The sequence below is a fragment of the Schistocerca americana genome, chromosome X (genome assembly GCF_021461395.2).
Source record: "Schistocerca americana isolate TAMUIC-IGC-003095 chromosome X, iqSchAmer2.1, whole genome shotgun sequence".
In the NCBI taxonomy this organism is placed as follows: Eukaryota; Metazoa; Arthropoda; class Insecta; order Orthoptera; family Acrididae; genus Schistocerca; species Schistocerca americana.
The window spans coordinates 433,774,883-433,795,576 of record NC_060130.1 but is presented as its reverse complement, the minus strand read 5'-3'; the positions used below and the strand labels follow the sequence as shown (position 1 = coordinate 433,795,576).

The 20,694-nt window shown below is 37.9% G+C and overlaps 1 protein-coding gene across 1 annotated transcript in view; it reads left to right on the top strand.

The window, feature by feature from the left end:
• The window catches only part of LOC124556062 (voltage-dependent calcium channel type A subunit alpha-1), a gene marked incomplete at its 3' end in the record, with an annotated part of 507,834 nt that overhangs the window by 441,958 nt on the left and 45,182 nt on the right, over positions 1 to 20,694 (top strand). The window lies entirely within an intron of this gene.

Genomic DNA, 20,694 nt, shown 5'->3' with positions numbered 1-20,694 from the left:
AATTAACTGAAAACAAAGTGCAGGTGATTTCTGTACATAACAAAGGCAAAAGAATGGACCTGTGAAATTACAGACCAATATCTCTAACTTTGGTGTGCTGGAGAATCCTTCAACATATTCTCAGTTCGACTATAATAAATTTTCTTGAGACCAAGATGCTTATGTCCATGAGTTTGCATGGTTTTAGAAAGCATCATTCTTGCAAAACTCAGCTTGCCCTTTTTCTCACATGATATACTGAAAACTATGGATGAAGGGCAGCAGGCAGATTCCATATTTCTATATTTCCAGAAAACATTTTGCATGGTGTCCCATTACAGGTTGCTAACAAAGGTATGAGAATTCTTGATCATGAGTGTTCATCAGGGACAAGGGTATTGCCAGGAGTGCCCAAGGAATGTGGCATAGGACTAATGTTATTCTCCGTATACATAAGTGATTGGCAGACAGGGTGGGCAGCAATCTACAGTTGTTTGCTGATGATACTGTGGTGTACGGTAAAGTGTCGAGGTTGAGTGACTGTAGAAAGATATAAGATGACTTAGACAAAATTTATAGTTGGTGTGATGAATGGCAGCTAGCTCTACATGTGGGAAAATCAAAGTTAATGTGGATGAGTAAGAAAAACAAACCTGTAATGTTTGGATGCAGCATTTGCAGTGTACTGGTTGACACAGTCACATCTTTTAAAGATCTGGGCATAACGTTTGCAAAGCAATATGGAATGGAATGATCATGTAAGGACTGTGGTAGGGTAGGCAAATGGACAACTTCAGTTTATTGGGAGAAATCTAGGAAAGTGTGGTTCACCTGTAAAGGAGGCCACATACTGGATGCTATTTGACCTATTCTTGAATACTGCTCAAGTGTTTGGGATCTGTACTAGATTGGCTTGAAAGAGGACATCAAAGAAATTCAGAGGCATACTGCTAGATTTGCTAGGTTTGAACAACACGTAAGTGTTACAGAGATGCTTCGGGAACTCTCAAAATGGGAATCCTTGGAGGGAAGGCAACATTCTTTTTCAAGAACACTAATGAGAAAATTTACAGGCCCAGCATTTGAAGCTGACTGCTGAATGATTCTACTGTTGCCAACATACATTGGGCGTAAGGACCATGAAGATAAGATACAAGAAATTAGGGCTCATATGGAAGTGTATAGACAGTCATTTTTCCCATGCTGTATTTGCAAGTGATACAGTAAAGGAAATGAGTAACATAGGTACAGGGTACCCTCTGCCATGCACTGTACAGTTTCTTGCCGAGTATCTATTGGGTGTAGATGTAGGTGTACAATGTCGGTAGCTGTACCCACAAATTTTTATCTTTTGGTACTTATATCTGTAGTCTTAACTCCCTCTGAGCACCTGAAAACCAAAATTTGGAATTAAAGCTTTTCTCTGATTTGTCATTAGACAAAAAACTGTTAATGTTTAACAAAACCCACTGAAGTGCCATACTATCCATATGGTTAATACTGAATCTAATCTATTATTCATCACCCTATGGCTGGTTTATCATTATTTGTAACTTCAGGAATTTGGATACACTAAGGTCCTTTCATTAGAATAAGCAACCTGTTTACTCTTATTGTTGTTTCTGACAAATGTCCCAATTAGTCGCACTGACTGTGTCCACTTCCAAATTACACTCTCTCAGATTTAAGATGGCCTCATTCTGGACATCAGCCATTCCATAAGTAAATTCCTTATCTAGAGATACTGCCCTTCAGCAACCTTGTTGTTATCTTCTTTAATTACGTTCATTATTTAATGCAGTTTTGCAGCCCTTGTTGTAGTCTGTGAACAGTTGCATAGGGTATAGTTTCTCTAATATTCCTTTCTGAAATTCATGTTTAAGTTCTACATGTACTTAGTAGGTTTCAAGTTTAAGATAGCTGCCAAAATTGGTTATTTAATTCTTCAAATTGTTTTGTCAGTAAAATTTTATCTTCAACTCTCTCTTTTTCTGAACAACTGAAAAATTCCAGACTGGCAAGGTCACTAGTAAGTAATTAGATGACCAGTTTTGGAAAGACTATGGTACCATTGTCGGATCTGAAAGGACAGAACCAGGTAAAAATTTTATGAAAGGTGTAACCATATACAGCTGGCATGTCCATACATATGGAGAAGTTACAACTTCAGAATTCATACAATCTCCACCATCTGTTCTCTGTGCTGTGTCAGACCACAAATGTTTGTGTCAGGATTGTGGAACACAATCATATAAGGGGTGTTCAGAAATAAATGAACCGAAGGCATAATTATGGATGTACACAGCCATTCATCATCTTGTGTCACAGTGGGACAAGTGTCTCAACAGCCAGGTTCAATACTTCTAACATACAGATACTGGTTTCTGTAATTATGCTGCTGGTTCATTTTTTTTAACGCCCCTTATAATTAAAATAACTGCATATACAAAACATAAAGTTAATGCTCGTACTACCAGTGTTCATGCTCATGCCAGAGCTGGCAGTCTGTAGATTAATCATATGTTTTGTATATACAGTTATTTTAATTATGACCTGCCAAAATCCAGTTCAATGATGCTTGGACATATGTGTATGATATGACACGATACAAAGTGCAGATGGAAGAGGTTGTATGAACTGTAAAGTAGAAGCAATGTAACTTTGCCATATGTTCCTTACAGATCTGAAGATGTTAATGCAGTCTTACCAAAACCGGTCATCAAATTAAATACTTTACTAGCGATCTTGGCTGTATGAAGTTTTTCCAGAGTTCGTCATACTACAGATTGCCCCATTGTGGCAATGTCAAGAATATATACTCTCTTTTTCTCTTATTTTTGTGTCTTCCTCTCTCTATTTTTTCCCCAAGCAGTTTAATCTTTCTGCTAAGCCATTACTTCCTCTCATTTTGTCAAGGAAATTTATTTCTTTACTATTAATCGACAAACAAAGGATTTTACCTAATGTTATTACTATTCCTGAGTCATTATTGATGTAAACACATATATGTTAGTGTACTTTGGATATAAACTGTCTATACTGTGGTGCTCTACAAAATTTCTGATACTTATCACACTATTATTCACTTTGCAGGCGTTTCTCAAATATTATCTGGAGATCTACACTTATGAGTAGTAATAGTAGTAGTAGTAGTAGTATGCCACTGCCCATCACTTACCTTCACGTACAAACACTACAGTGATATGACAGAACTACTACCAGAATGTATAGTCCAAATGCCCATCTGAAACAACTCACTAACACAGTACTACTATGGCTTATGTATGCCCACTTGTGAATGCCAATTTATTTAACAAAATGTGTTGAACAGTATTTCTCATCAGTCCTTCCCACTGGTCAACTGATGTTTTTTCTCAGCACACCTCACCTGGCTCTCAGCATTTACTAAGAATCTTGCAAAGTTTATTCTATAGGTGACTGGTATCTGGTTGTAATTTTTGTGTTAGTCTGCTGCCCCCACAAACAGTGCTGTAAAAATTCAAAACTACAACACGTGTTTTTGGAAAATATGAAATAACAGTAATATTAATAAATTAATAAAAATGCTTCTCTAGAATATTGAATTTTCAAGACAGCTAGAAGTTTTCTTGTTGTTTCTTAGATAATAGTCACCAAAATTCTTGTCTGAAAAGTGAAAATTCCAGTCTGAAAAGTGAAAATTCCAGATAAATTACTTGTTATGTACTTATGGTATTGCTACAAGCAGCAGAAACACAGTCACTTTGTACATGCAACATATTGTGTTCTCTCTCTCTCTCTCTCTCTCTCTCTCTCTCTCTCTCTCTCTCTCTCTCTGTGGAGTCATCAATATGATGGCTTTTGCAAATGTCAAGTACAGTTACAAACATAAAATGTATTTAAATCTTAGCCTGACAGGTAGTAGTTAAACAGTAAATTGATGCTTGTCAAAATACATTACATCTTACACATATTAATACAGCCAATTATTTTTTATGCATTGTTTTACAGTTCTTAAACTTAACCATTTAAAATTTGTTGAGTGGATAGAGGCAGTTTTCAACTAAGAATTACTTTAGTTTTGATTTGAATTGCTTTTCATTACTGTTTTTCACGGACTCTGGCAGTTTATTGTACCATATCAGTCCATTAGTATATGGGCTCTCGTCCGTCATTTTTTATCTTGTTCTTCGTCGGTAGTAATTCTCTTGGGACCTGGTGTTGTGGTCATGTATATCACTACATTTAGTTACTTCAGTTTTCTGTGAGACAAAAAAGTGATTAATTTATAAAGATACAAAGAGTATATGGTGAAGTACTTGCGTTGTCTGAAACCATCATGGCAAGAGTCTTTATAGCCTAGTCCATGTATAATCCTTAACCCTCTTTTTCATAGCAATAGTACTTTGTTAAGGTGAATGTCTGCAGCACAACCTCATATATCTATACAGTAGCTAAGATGGGGATAGATTATTCCATAATACACAGTTTTAAATGTGTGGGTGGGCACCATTTTGAAGAGTTGGCTAAGAAGATACAGCCCATTGCTGACTTTTTTACATACAGCATTAATGTGGCTAATCCATCAGTGGTTTGAGTCCAGATGGACACCTAGAAATTTACACTCATTTGCTTCCTCTGCCACTATGCCGCATAACTCATTTATGCATGAGTGGTGTGAGCTGCCAGTTGTAAATATTAGCATCTGGGATTTATTTACACTGACCTTTAATCCTTGTGCATGAAAATATGAACTTAATTCTTGTATCCCATTACTTGCTGAAAATTTCAGTTCCTCCCAATCTTTACCATGAAACAAAACTGAGGTCTCATCAGCAAAATTTACAAAGTGTGAGTTAATGGGGTGTACAACATCATTAATATATGGTAAAAAGAGGAAAGGTCCAAGAATTGAGCCTTGAGGGACTCCCTGTGTCACTGTTTCACTTGTGGATTTAAAAGTTAAGATCTTATTGTCACGTTGATGTGTAAGTTTGGTACACTGTTTCCGATTCACCAGATAACTGGATAGAAGTTTCGTTGATGCATCACTGATATTGTATGCCCACAGTTTTTTTAAGAGAAGCTCATGGTTTACTGGGTCAAAAGCTTTGCTCAAGTCAAGGAATATTCCGGCTGTGTGCATACCCCATTCTGTATTGCTATATACTTCGTGGAAGAAACTGGTAACAACAGTGGCTGTCCTTAGGTCTTTCCTAAACCAATGCTGCGATTCGGTAAGCATTTTGTGTCTTGAGAAAAATGTTGTGTATTATGATAGGATAACTGTTTCAAATATTTTACTGAAGGTAGGGATTAGTGATATTGGTCTATAATTTGAAACTACTTCTTTACTTCCCTTCTTATGAATTGGCTGAATTACACTTATTTTTAAGGTATTTGGGTATATGTTTTCGTTAATACTTCAGTTGCTAAGATAGGTAAGGGGTTTAGTCATATCATTGGCACCATCCCATCCAGATGAATGCTTGTTCTTTAGCTTTTGTATTGTGATAAATATTTCCTGTTGATTCACCTCCAGAAATTTGAGCTCTATACCATCCGTGACATCATTTGGTGTGCCAGCCTGTAGATCTATAATAGGGGCAGGTTTCTCAAAAGTAGAGATAAAATGCTTATTGAATAAATTACGTATATCATTTGTATCTTTCACTAGATGGCCCATGTGTCTAATGCTAACTGTTTCACTTTGTCCCTTGCTGGTGGCTTTATGATATTTATTGATTAATCTGCAGTACGCTTTACCTATGTTGGCTGAACGCTCTATTGCATCATTGTTTATCTGTTTCCTCAAGTGTAAAAGGTCTGTCTTAAAAGTTTTTTTGGCTCCATTGCACTTTTCTTTAAATATATGTAGCCTTGTTTCCTTATATAAACAGTCAAGATCATATACGGTATATTCTGCCACAACTTAATCAGCCTAGGTGTAAGTTTCAGCCTATTATCACTTTCAAGGAGAGAGTTGGTTTGTACCCTGCATGTTTCTTTGAGAGGGCAGCAGCAGTCGAAATGTTTCATATGAAACTTTTCCCATTTGTTTTATGGCCCTTTAGTTTGGTAAATAGTGTCCCATTTCTCCTCTGCTAACTTAGTTTTGAAGGTGTTGATGTTGGTGCTATTCAAAATCCGCTTCTTTTCAATTATCTTAGTTGCTGTTGATACAGCAAACCTTAAATATTCTAACACCTGACACTAGTGATCCGAGTAATGAAAATGAACACTTTCAAAGTTAACACTGTCTTTTACATTTTTGTTGGCTATTACATAATCTATCTTACTGGAGCTTGATTCTGTTACTCTAGTGTCAGAGTTCACTTTATTTGTGACATTATATGAGTTTAATATATCTGTCATTTTCAAATAGGTTATACTACAGGAGTTTTCATCAATATTTAAGTCTCCAACTATGCTAAGGTCAGTGGAGCCTCTTTGTCTAATTGCTCTCTTAAGTCTATCTAGATAGTACAACACATCTGTATTTGGTGGGCGGTACATACCAATAACTTTATGTGTAGCTAACCTGCTTGAATGAGTGTTTATGTGGATCACAACACCAGCCATTTCAGTTGTTCCTTCTTTGCAGTATTGTTGAACAAATGAGATTTTTGTAAATGTAAGATGTTCACTTACAAATATTGCCACCCCACCCCCTCTGCGTTGTTGTCTGCAGTAACTATCTGCTAACACGTAATCATTTAAATTGTTCTGTAATTACTAACAGGTATGGTGAATTCTCATTCACAAATCCTTGCAGCAAATTGTGTTTATTCCTAAGATGCAGCACATTTAGGCGTATTATCCTAAACGGCACTGATATTTTACAACACTTTGTGACATGGTATTCTGAGTCAGTTGATTTATTATACAAGTCTTTAACACTGCACTGTAATGACAATTTTCTACTCACTCCCAAGTCAATTTCTTTGGCAGGTGAACAGGGTTCATTCCAGTCCAAGGAGTTTAGTTCAGTAAAATTGTATTGTTTGAAATTGAGCCAAAAAAAGTTGATGATTATAATCTAAGATGATTGGGTCCGTGGTTTTATGCAGCTCCTTACGAAGTTCTGTTATCTGGTTCACTAACTTGAGATTTCCATTTCTGTTTAAGTGAAGTCCATGCCTCGTATGTTCTTCACATTTCAGTTTGGTTATGTCTAGCAAGTGCACATGATTTAGTTTTTTACATCGTTTATGCAGTTCTAAATTTTAGTGCTCAATTTCTGTACTAACACATGACCACTGTGGGAGACCATGTTACACTTGTAGGTTTATTAGGGTAACATTTGTGTTGTAAAGTTTTGGCAATAACTTCCTGTAAACTGCAAGTGCTGACTTGCTCTTGTAAACATCATTTGTGCCACCAATGATTACAGTGTGGTCATCTTTTTCCAGATAGTTTGTTTCTGATAAATTCTCAACTACAGCACTTAACGTTTAACTTTTGTGAATACAGAATATTCATTGTGTAAAGCTTCATGAAAAGGAGTTGAAAGGCTTTTTCTGTGGCTGTCCACATACAGTAATAACTTTTTTGTGCTTCCAGGCATTAGAATTTTTCTACTTCAGCCTGTATCGGAGGATTCCTTATATTTGATTTTGCTTACACTATTTGTTGTTCTGCTGGCTGAGTCTAGTGCTGAAAACATATTCTATGTAACTGGCACACCATTTCTAGTGCTTTGTTTTTGTTTTTCACGTCCTTGATGGTTTCACATTCTGTTTTTGAACTTTGCTGCACTCCACATAAATTTATTTGTAGTTTTGACATATTCTGAGTTCAATATTACGTTTGTTTTGTCATAAATAACAATTTTTTTGGTTCACAAATCACATGTCTGGGAATGTGACCAATCATAGCCCCTTATGAGTCAGACTTGTCAGGAAATACAATGACTCATATAACGCTGTGGTATATGTGCAGAAGATTGTGTTAAATATCATCCCCACAGGTACTATTCTTGTCAACAACCACTTGTGCAATATAATTTACCCATGGAAGGTTTAAATTGTGTGAACCTTCCTTTGACTAAGGCTGTCACAAAATCATTCATAAGGCATTCTAAGTGACACACAGTAGTGAAAAAAGCAAAGAAGAATCAGAAATAACAAATCTTGCTGAATTAAGATTACCTAATATGTTAGCATAATAACAGCAAATGTTTACCTAACTTGTTCTTTCAACCAGTTCAGCTTAACATCGCCTTTGTGCTTCCTATAGTAAACAAAATTGACACATTAATTAGGCTGTATTCCTATAGAAAAATATTAAAGTTCCATAAATAGAGGGAAAAATGAAAGAAGTGGCACTTTTCACCTAAAGAACTCAATCCATATCTTGCTGTTGTTGTTGTTGTTGTTGTTATGGTTTTCAGTCCAAGGACTATTTTATGCAGTTCTTGATGCCTATCTATCCTGTGCAAGCCTCTTGAATCTGCTTACTGCCCCATCTCTCTGTGCCCCCCCCCCCCCCCCCACACACACACACAGCATTAGCACTAAATTGACAATTTCTCAGTATCTCAGAATGTCTTATCAACTGATCCCTTCTTTTAGTCAAATTATGCCACAAATTTCTTTTCTCCCCAATTATATTCAGTACCTCCTAATTACTTATGTAATCTACTCATCTAATCTTTAGTTTTCTTCTGTAGCACCCCATTTCAAAAGCTTGTATTGTCTTTATGTCTGAACTGCTTGTCATCGACATTTCACTTCTGTATAAGGTTAAACTCCAGACAAATGCCTCCAGAAAAGACCTCCTAACACTGAAATTTATATTTGATGTCAATAAAATTCTCTTCTTCTTCACAAACTCTCTTCTTGCCATTGCCAGTCTACAGATTTGGGCAGTTCCAGCAGGACAATGTGACACCCCACAAACCCAGAACTGCTACAGAATGGCTCCAGGAGCACTCTTCTCAGTTTAAACACTTCCACTGGCTACCACACTCCCCAGACATGATCATTATTGGGCATATCTGGAATGCCTTGCAATGTGCTGTACGGAAGAGGTCCCCAGCCCCTTGTACTCTTATGGATTTATGGGCAGCCCTGCAGGATTCATGGTGTCAATTCCCTTCAGCACTACTTCAGATGTTAGTCAAGTCTATGCCATGCCATGTTGTGGCACTTCTGCATGTTCACGGGGGCCCTACACTATATGAAGCAGGTGTATCAGTTTCTTTGGCTCTTCAGTGTATAAACTAAGTACACTGCTGTTACTCAGTCACACCCTCTCTGTGTCTCTTTCTCTCTCTTTCTCTCTCTCTCTCTCTCTCTCTCTCTCTCTGTAAAGGACAAACAACAATGATCTGAAATAATGCATTACAAAGATGTTCCTTAATATTCTATTGGAGTGAATATTAAAAGTCTGCGATTGAAGTACTCATCATCGGGTAGACAAACCACTGCCTTTCATCATTGATCCTAGCCAGGGATTGTTACACCATCAGTGCACTTGCTGGGAAATCACAGCTATTTCAACTAAGTTTGATGTGCTGCTCCACCAGTTAGACAGAAAACCAAGTTGTTTCCATTTGCCAATGACATAATTAATACAAAAACTAGTATTGATAAATGTCTCCTTATATAATGAAGAAATAAAAGATATGTTAACTGTACTTCATGGTTAACATATGTGCCTCATCTCCCAGATAAGTCATTCCAGAGATGCAGAAATGGTGTGAAGAGAGAAAGGAAGAGAGAAAGAGAGAGAGAGAGAGAGAGAGAGAGAGAGACCTGAAGTTGCAACTCACTGTCATGTTTCACCCTTGCTAGGATGCAGTTATAACTCAACAACAGAAACTGTAGGGTGACACTAAAAACTCATGCCAGAGGAATAAGTCTATCTTTGGAGTGGGGAAAATAAAGTAATAAAATATGTTCTCCAGGTAAAATAAAATAACGAAATATGTTCTTCAGTAAAGCTTCTCTGAGTATCTGAGTGCATTGTTAGATTGTTTTATAGACCAACATTATGGTCACTGTTGCAAGCAGCCTTCATCAAGGCAGAGTATTGTTAAAGACAACACAAGTTATGAAAGCCTACATTCACACATTAAAGGTGGTGTCCTGCAAGGTTTGATGTGTGCGCCTCTCTTGTTCTTGGCATATACTGGGTGGTTATAATGAAACTAACAAAGTGTGGGCTGTGTACATTGCAGGATGCTGAACCATCATAGGCATGTTCATTAATTGCTGCATCTGTGGAATATGCTGAAAAAATAATAGTTCCGCTTTCTGCCACTAGGTGAAAATTTGGCACTGTAAGCAGTCACAATGTGGTGTGGGTACAGGAAAAGGGGAGAAATGAGCAAACACATGATAATGGTGGTTCTGACATGTTTATTAGGATATGGTTACAAGTTTCAACATGTGTTCAGTGTGGTCCCCAGAGTTAGCAACATGCTGCATCTGTAAGGCAGCATAGTCAACAGTTGCGCACTGCATAACCAGCGTAATCATAATGGTATGTTGTCATATGCTATCCTTCAGATCAGGAAGAGTCCAGATACATCCCTGATCTTTCTTATATCCCCAGAAGCAGAAGTCACATTGATTTAGGTCAGGAGTTCTGGAAGGCCACACATCTTGAAAATATCTAGAGGTGATGTGGTCTTTACTGAAGATCTATTGGATTTAGGTCAGTTCTGGAAGTCCACACACCTTGAAAATGCCTATAGGGGATGTGGTCTTTACTGAAGGTTTCTTGAAGCAAATCTTTCACCTGGCAGGCAACATGTGGTGTCATCCCATCTTGCATGAATAGCTGTGTGAACACAGTTGGGTGCCTGCAAAGCTGGAATTGTGTTGCACAAGGAGGTCCTTATAACTCGCAGATGTCACCATACGCCTAACAGGCCCGTGAGGTGTCATCTGCTCAAAGAAAAGCAGACCAAGAATGAAGGAGCTTGTAAATCACACCACACAGTCACAAAAGCTGAGTGCAGCAGATGTTCCTGCACAACATGTGGTGGAGTAGAAACTCTTATACAACAGTTCTGCACATCCACAGTACCATGCAGAGTAAAACATGCTCCAATCACCTAAAGAATATTCCCTGACCACATGTCATCAATTTCCATGCAGTGGGTGTTCCTGCACAACATGTGGTGGAGTAGAACCCCTTATGCAACAGTTCTGTGCATTCACGGAGCCATGCAGAGTAAAATGTGCCCCGTCCACCTAAAGAATATTCCCTGACCACATGTCATTAATTTCCATTTGTGCCATAAAATAAAGGGCATAGTCATGATGTTATAGCCTATCTTGTGGCTTCATTTGGTGCACATTATGAATCTTGAAGAGATACTGGTGCCAAATGCACCGCAAAATCTTTTGAAGTGTTGACCAAGAGAGAGAGACTGCTCATGCCACAGCTTGAGCACTGGCTGCAGAATTTGAGTCATGTGCTGCACGGTCGCTGTATCTACAGCAACTTCATCAACAACTGCCGTGGGAATGAGTTGCCTCCCTCTCCTTGCTGCACCACCTAACTCATCCGTTTCTTCAGATGTCTTGATTATATGCTTTAGCCTGTTTATTGATACAGAGCCTCGTCAAAACTATTTCTGTTGGTGATATTCCCGCAGTGCAGTGTTGCCATTGCTGCCATTCTGATAAAACAGTTTCACCAGTAGTGCATGGTCTTTCTTGACACCAGCCATTTGTTTCATATGGAAAACTTCAACCTTCATTACCCTTTACATCAACAGTCACTTCATAAAAGAAGTCAACACACATTGTCGAGTGAAAAACAGCTTACTGGCTTCAAGGCAGGAAACATTTCACTGTACTTTCACTTGGTGGCAGAAAATGAAACTATTCTTTTTTTCAGTATATTCAGAGAGCTCACTGATTAATGAACATACCTATGATGTTCGAGGATCCTGCTACGTATACAGCCTTCACTGCTGCAGTCAGACCACTATCAGATTAATTATAACCACCCAGTATAAATATTATAGCTGGGTCATTGGAGGGTTGTTCAAAAGCTATGATGTTTGTTAATGCTACAAATATACTGATAAAGGGCTTAACACATCCATCCAGGAGAATAATTAAACAGACTTATGACTGGTTCACAGCAAACAACTTAACTGTTACTGTTATCATTTAGATACATATTATGCAGTTTCAAACAAATAAATGTGACTTTCAGGAACTATGAGTAAAGATCAATGATCAGATTCTTGAGAAAGGTCCATGCATGAAGTTCCTAGGCATCAAAATGGGTAGTAAAGTGACATAGATTGAGCACATTGTTAAGTTAGTCAAAAATGCTCAATTCGGACTGCTTTTCAGTTAGAAATCTGTTACTGCATTGATACACAGATGGAATTTCTAGCATACTTTGCATTCTTTAACTCAGTGCTGTCCTATGGCATTGCCTTCAGGGATAATACATCTACGTTCAAAAAAGCATTTATTCTACAGAAGCTAGTAGTAAGAATATTGAATAATATTGATACCCAAACATTTTACCAAAGACTCTTGAGGAACATAGGGATTCTTGCACTTACATGCCAATACATTTACTTGTGCCGGCCGGAGTGGCCGAACGGTTCTAGGTGCTTCAGTCTGGAACCGCGCAACCACTATGGTCGCAGGTTCGAATCGTGCTTCGGGCATGGATGTGTGTGATGTCCTTAGGTTAGTTAGGTTTAAGTAGTTCTAAGCTCTAGGGGACTGATGACCTCCGATGTTAAGTCCCATAGTGCTCAGAGCCATTTTAACCATTTTGAACTTGCAAATGGTATTAACGTTTATGTGCAAGAGTGAGTTTAGTGTGAACTGGTCAAATAACAATCTCAATAGTGGAAGTAAAAATAATTTCCATATAGACTCTCCATCTCTATGTAATGTTCAGAATGGAGTTATATATTCTGGTGCAAAAGTCAGTAAGAGGCTGCTGGTAGACATCACGCAGAAAATTGAAAATCCCCAGATTTTCAAAAACACTATAAAAGTATACATTTTCAGCCACCAGTTTTACTGTTTACTGGAATATATGTGGATTCTGGCCTGTAAATCCCACTTAACTCTGATTTTCATATCAAACAAGTTATGATTTATCCACTATAAAGTTAGCTGATATTGCTCTATGTAAAGTTACGTAAATATGTTTTTTGAATTATTTGATTAAAAAAAACAGCTGTAATGTGTAAGAGGTGGAGCAGTGGCTTCATTTCAAATTAACTGATTTTGTCCTATTGTACATCTATACCAAGGACCAAAAACATTATGACCACCTACTTAATAATGTGTAGGACCATCTTTCAAACATAATACAGCAGTGACTGGGAGGATTAGATTCGATAAGTACTTGGTAGGTTGCTAGAATTATGGGTCACCAGATGTGTACTTCAGGCTGGCACCTGGTTCATATCAGGCAAAAGTGTGGCCAAGAAATCAGTGTGGGTTCACCATCATGCCCCTCAAAACACTGTGGTGTAATTCTGTCTTTGTGATGTGGATGGAAGATGCAGTTGCTGACGGGAAAGACATCGATCATGGAGGATGCAAGTGGTCCACAGCTGTCGTGGTGCCATCGATTACTACACACGGCCCCTGTTATCTGAAGTGAATGCTGCGCATAGCATAATACTGACTCCTCTGGCTTGCATCCATACTGCAGTTCTTATTTCGTACAGCCGTTTTCCTGGATGATGGCATATCTGGAAATGAACATTGATCTGGTGTAATGAGAGATGTGATTCATCCAACATGTTCCCATTTATCCACAGTCATGTCTGAACAGTTTTGTGGCCACTTCTATCTTAATTCATGATGTCATTAGATCAACATTGGAACATGTAGGGGTTGTCTGCTGCAGAGCACCATGTTCAGCAATTCACAATGAATAATATGCTCTGAAACACTTGTGACTGCACTTGTACTTCTGTTATCAGATCTCTCACAGATCGCCATCCATCCTAATTTTCAGAGTGGACAAATCTCTGACTTCCATGTTCTATCATGAGGCATGGGTACCTGATACCTTGTCACCTACTTCTGGTTTTACCATCATTCAACCAGTTTCCATCAATGCTCATGACAGTAGCACACAAACAGCTGACCAGTTGTGCCATTTACAAATGCTCAGTCCCAGATGCCAAGCTATAACAATATGCCCTTTATAAAAGTCACTTACATCAGTGGGTTTCCCAATTTGCAGCCCATATTTTCACTAGAATGATTTCCCATTCACCTCTACTCCATTTGTATACTTTCCTTACTGTGTCACATGCCCTCATTTCCACCAAGTGGTGTTTAATCTCACATTGGGAATGTTTTGGCTCATCAGCTTACATATAAATTTATGAAGTAGTCTGTCAGTAATTTTCTTCATTATTAGTGTTAGATTAACACCAGTCATAATTTGTTATTGGAATGATAACATTTTGCCACAGTGGTTGGATTAAAATATCATTTTAGCTTGCAGTCACCATTGCTGTGCAATTTTGGCAGTGTAGCCATTTTCAAGTGGTTGTATTGCGTATACATTGTCATCTAGGGAACAAATATTAGTTCACAGAATATTAGGTTAGCTTTGTGACTGGACTCAGAACTTCCTACAACTGAGTCTGACCTGCTGGATTATCTTAAACATTCCTTGAGGTAAAGTTGAATTGAACTGTAGGGAGACCTGTAAAGGGTCTGCGCTAGGTGTAGAAATGAGAAGTTGCCCCTGACATAAATAAATGTAATATGGCAGATAAATAGGTAGAAATGTCTATTTCTGTTGTATTATACAATTTGCAACCTATCTCTGGAAGCAGAAAGAGCCATAAAATATGGAGGACCGAATGTCTTGAACTACTTTAAGTGGAATGTTTACACAAAATCAGTAGTTGGATAAACTAATGCCAGATAGATTCAGTATGGTTTGGTTTAGTGACAAAGCCCAGTTTCATTTGGATGAGTTTGCCAATAAGCAAAATTTGCACATTTGTGGGACAGAATCCACATTTCAAGATGGAGGAGTCTCTTCACCCTCAACAGGTGACTGTGTGGTGTGCAGTGTCCAGTCACGGAATAATCGGCACGATATTCTTTGATGGCATTGTGACTACTGAACGGTACGTGATAGCAACAACCTCAAAACCATTGTTGAGGTGAAAATAGCCATTCAGGAGTCATCAACAGCATCAATGTTCTGACGCTTCAGCGGGTCAAGCAGAATATCACTATTTGTCTGTGCCACATCATCACTAATGATGGCAGGCATATCGAACATGTCATAACTGAAATCTGAATATCCGTAGTGGCATTTACATGTTGAATAAAGTGTGTGTATGCCGTAGTTTGTAACTAATTTACATTTCTTTAATATGGTTCAATAACTGTCACCCTGTGAGAAGCAGCTTAAGAATACCTTGTTCAACTAATATTTTTTTGTGTTACTCATCAGTTTGGAACTCTTACCTGGTGGAATTAACAGGAGGGATCCAGACAAGAATGGTGCATTTTTCACCAGTTCAGTTAGTGAGCTTGAGAGCTTCACAGAGACTTATCAGATCCCAGTAACACCTCTACAAGATAGGTATTGTGCATTATGAAGAGATTTACTGTTAAAATTCTGAGATAATTCAGTCTTAGAAGATTCAGACAATCAGAGAAATTTGAACTTATAACAGTGCTTACTGACAATTATTCTTTCAGTTCGTCATTCATAAAGAGAATCCAAAGTACCCTCCACCACACACTTTAACTTGGTTTGGAAAATTTAGATGTAAAATTATCACAGGAAAGTTTTTTCCTTTTATCTCTCCCTACAACTATTTTTGTGTTTCCTCATCTAATCATTGCTTTATAATCTATCCTAGATATTTAATGAGTGTGACAGATTCTACAGACTTATTGTTGAACACTATGGCCATTTCTTCTTATTGATATTCCTCCCAGTTATTCATATTTCAGCCAAGTTCCTTCTGACTATAATAACTGAAAATCCAATCAGGGTAAATTTCAGTACACTTACTACTATCCACTGATGATACAGCATTTATATTGAGGAATCTTACTTACATTGTTGGGCACTCATCCTGAAGAATTGCTGATTTATATCAAGAATATGAATGTTTCTATTATGGGCCCTTGGGATGCTCACCAGTAGTTTATCTGTGGGCCTCCGGGCCCATAGTTTATAAGTTTGGTGCCGTACATTATACACAAACATGTGTGCTCATGCTCATGCCCACACACACACACACACACACACACACGCACCACAACATATTATCAGCCATCAAAAATGATACAGTCAGTCAGTATGTATCACAGAGTACCCAGAAACAATTGTTATTCAATATTTGTAATTTTTTGGTGCAAGACACAATGGGTTTAGTTAAGTGCCACAATGTTATTTATAAGTTTGAATTGTCTGTATCATCTATCAAAATTTAAAGGTATTGGCACTACTTGTCTAACTTGCAGGTTAAGGTACACTCGGTGTCCAAACACTAGTGTTGTTCGATCTTTGTAGCCACTTCGTGGGAGGCACAATGGGTCCTCAAATTAAGTCCACAGTGTTACTTCCATTTCTAAATTGTCTGTATTATCTATCAAAATATGTAAAGATATTGGCACTACTTGTGATACTTGAGGGTTAATGTACACTTCGTGTGAAAACACAACTGTGGCTTATTCTTTGTAGCCTAGTAAAATAGCACTTTGAAGAAACTAAAAATAATCTGTACTACTTATCAAAATAAGTTAGTAGTTACTGTATAATAGTACAAAACAGACATGGCTCACCTTATTGCCGCTATTGTTGTAAGTTACAGGATATGATACACTAGGCACCAAAACACGATTGTGGTTCAGTCTCAGTACCAAAGTAAAATAGCACTTTAAAGGAACCAAAAATTGTCTGTAATATATGCCAAAATATGTAAATATTTCTTGTACAACAGTACAAAACACAGCTCTCACTTGTCAGCATTATTGGCGTAACATAAGGTCAATGTGCACTCAATGGCAAACCTCGGCTGTGATTCGATCTTCATATCCTAGTACGAGACACAATTGATCCTCAAATTAAGTGCTGCAATATTATTTCCAGGTCTAAATTGTCTTTATTATCTGTTAAAAGTTTGTCTCTGTTCAAATAAACCCGATACATGACCTGCCAGAGTCCAATTATCAGAGTGCAGTGTATGCATCAGTTGGAACCTCGTTCTCAGTACTGGAATCCCCCATTGCCAGATGTATTGCTTGTGGCAGGCATGTAACACCCTGTTCAATAGTGGTTCTACCTGAGAGCCTTTGGGAATTTTAATTTTGCCTTTTACTTCTTGAATAGCAATATTTTTAAGACAGTCTACATCCTCTTGGGTGTACATTGCTAACTCTTCCCCACATTCTTGCAGAATGATTTAGGTTGACCAATTTACCAAATGACTGATCTTTAAATGTAGTTATTTCATCAATTTTCATCAAGTATTAGGCCTCTAGACCTTTTATGGTCTCATTGAGGAGTTCTTCTGCCGTCTTTTCTCATTTGTTGACCTACCCATATTACGCCATTGCGGTGAATGTGTAGCATGGATTTTAGGAACTTCTTTGAGCTTGTTTGTTGTAGACGTTTCCTCCAGATTTTTTGTAATTCTGAATATGGGTTCCAGTTTAAGTTCTTTTCATGATACCATTCCTTTTATGACACCATTTGGTGCAATCCACTGTTTGTCTCAAGGATTTAATTTCACAGGCTATTTGTCCTTTCACATCTTTTGCCTTTATTGTCCAGGCTTCAGTGCTACAGCACAGCACAGCACAGGTTGCTTTTTTTTCTTATAAAGCTATATTCAGGTACACTACTGGCCTAGGGAATGTTTCTGTACATTATTAATGACTCCCCTTGGTTTTTGTACACGTGGTAGACTTTTCAGCTAAGTCTGTTCTGTTGTGCCCTATATATGTGAATATGTTCATCCTTTCTAGAATTTTGTTTTTCAATCGGATCTTCTTTGCACTGGTTATTTTCTGCAGAAGGCCAAAGTTTTTGTTTTTTGTGGTTTTGATGTCCATGCTGCATCTCTTCCATATAATTGGTAAATTGCGAATGAAACGTTGCAGCTCATCTTCTGAAGATGCTACAAGAACTACGTCATCAACAAAAAGTAAAGCATTTAGCTTTGTATTTCTGTTGATCTGAATGAAGCCATATGGCATTTGTCTCCATTCTTTGATGACTTTATTCACATAAATAATAAATAGGTGTGGTGAAAGGCCATATCCCTGTTGTACTCTTGCATGTATTCTGCCCCATGTTGATGATTTGTCCTCATTCTTGACATAGATTAAATTTGTCCTGTAAATTTTGTATATATTATCTACAAGTTGCTGAGGAACATGATCATCTGCCAGAATCTGTAACAATTTGTTTCTGTCAACTTTATCAAAAACTTGTTTGAAGTTACCAAAGACAATATTTGTTTTTAGATTGAATTCTCTATATTTTTCTATCAGCAATTTCATTGAAAAATATCCATCACAACATGATCTTCCTTTCTGAAGGCCATTTTTCTCTTTGTCCATGGTGAATTCATAGTGTCTGTAGAATTTATTTTTGATGATCTTGGCAAAAATTTTATATGCAAATTCAATAAGCTTATTCCTCAGTAATTATCACAATTTTTCAGGTATGTTTTTTTCGAAGACATGAATGACAATTAATTTAGTACATATTTCAGAGATAACTTTTTCTTACAATGAAATGAACACCCATAGCTGCTTACAGGCGTTGACATACGTCAACGGGGACAGATGAAAATGTGTGCCCCGACCCGGACCCGAACCCAGGATCTCCTGCTTCGATGGCAGACGCTCTATCCATCTGAGCCACCGAGGTCACAGAGGATAGCGCGACTGCAGGGATTTATCTATGTCAACACCTGTAAGCAGCTATGGGTGTTCATTTCATTGTAATTTCATTCTAACGAGCTGCATGGTCACCGATGGTATCTGTTCTTTCAGACATGTCCGAAAGGACAGATACCATCTTAGTATATATATATTTATGGCTCACCAGCCACTTGACCATCTTCTTCTTCTGTGTGAATGCACTAACAGTGCCCGAACTCTTACGGGAATTGGCAACGCACTGCGAGTAATGAGTATAATGGGCAGGGGCACTACGAATGTAGAGCAGGACAATACGTTGAGAATGTGGGTTTTGCGGAAGGCGTGCTAGAGCTCTACATTGACTGAATCTTCTCCTGGGCCCTTATTATTTTTTATCTTATTTAATACTTCTTTAGGGTCACACTTAGAAATGGTTTCCCTTGAATAGTTCCTTGAGTGTTGAATTTTAAGAGGCTCTGATGTTCATTGCAGTGTTTAGTTTACATTGGTGACATGCTTTGATAACAGATGTTAATGTCACTAAGTTATCACAGCAGCTGTGATTATTTTGAAAACTGTTTTGTTGAAGAGAAGTTACATTGTCAGTTAATGGTTTGATTTGCTTTAGTAAGATTCTTTCTTGCAGTTTATAGACTAGACTAAATAGTAATATAGATCTGTAATGAGAGGTTTCTTTGCCATCTTTGCTGGGGGTTTTGGCAGTTACCTTTGCAGCCCTAGATTTTGTTGGTAGTTTTCCAGTAATAAGAATCACATGTACGTCTGTAACAATAAGCACATAATTGTTGGGCCTACATTTTTCAGGAACTATGGATGCATTTCATCAAAATAAGTCACTTTTTTTAAACACACATTCTGCATCTGAACAGGCACGACAACACTGCCTAACTGCATGGTCAGCATGGATACTTCACGGGCCTACAGTGGCTTGATAATAGCCGGGGAACAGAATCCCACGAGAGGGAAATGAACTGCCATTCATCACACCACCTAGAAATGTTGTCTAAGTCATCATGTATCATCCAACAGTCACTCATCTTTGACACTTTCTCATACATCACAGCATCATCAACAAACAAATGCAGATTGCTGCCCTCCCCGTCTGCCAGATCATTTATGTATTCAGAAAATATAGTGGTCCAATCAAACTTTCCAGGGGCACTCTTGATGATACCCACAAGCAGGTCTGCCCATACCATATGTCGCATGTACCCTCCAGGGCTGGTTTCCATACTATCCCACTTTGCTAACCATGCCAGATACTCTGCCTCTATCATGATGTCTGCTGGTAGGGGGACTAAAACACACTTGACAAAGCTTCCTCCAGCTCATCAGCTGTGACCTCACATGAGAGTGCTGGACAGAGAACTATCTGAGAGTGTTTGAGTCATAACTGTGTCCTTACAAGTCTAGTGTGGTTATTGTTCATATCTGCTTTAGATTTCTGCACACAACTTTGTTTGAAGTGATATTTTGTTGGGATTTCTCAGTCTTAGAATCTGCTGGAATTCTCAGGCATATAATTTGCACCCAGTTCCTTCATTAGTTGCCAAGCTTTGCGACTGAAGTGGATGAAATTGAGGCTCTCTGTAGCTTCTTGACATTTCTTTCTTCTGTGGCCATTCAGAGCTTGAAGAAGTCCACCTACCGTTTTATTTGAATGTGATATTCTTCATGTAGCTCATTACATTGATAATATCATCCTGGGATATATCATTTCATGTATTCTCTGGGTATCACCCTTTTTGATACCCCTTTGACAGCATTGGTAAATGTATCATCATTCTTAATTCGAACAGGAATGAATTCAACAACCTCATCAAGTTTATCAGTGTGTTGTTGCCAGTTT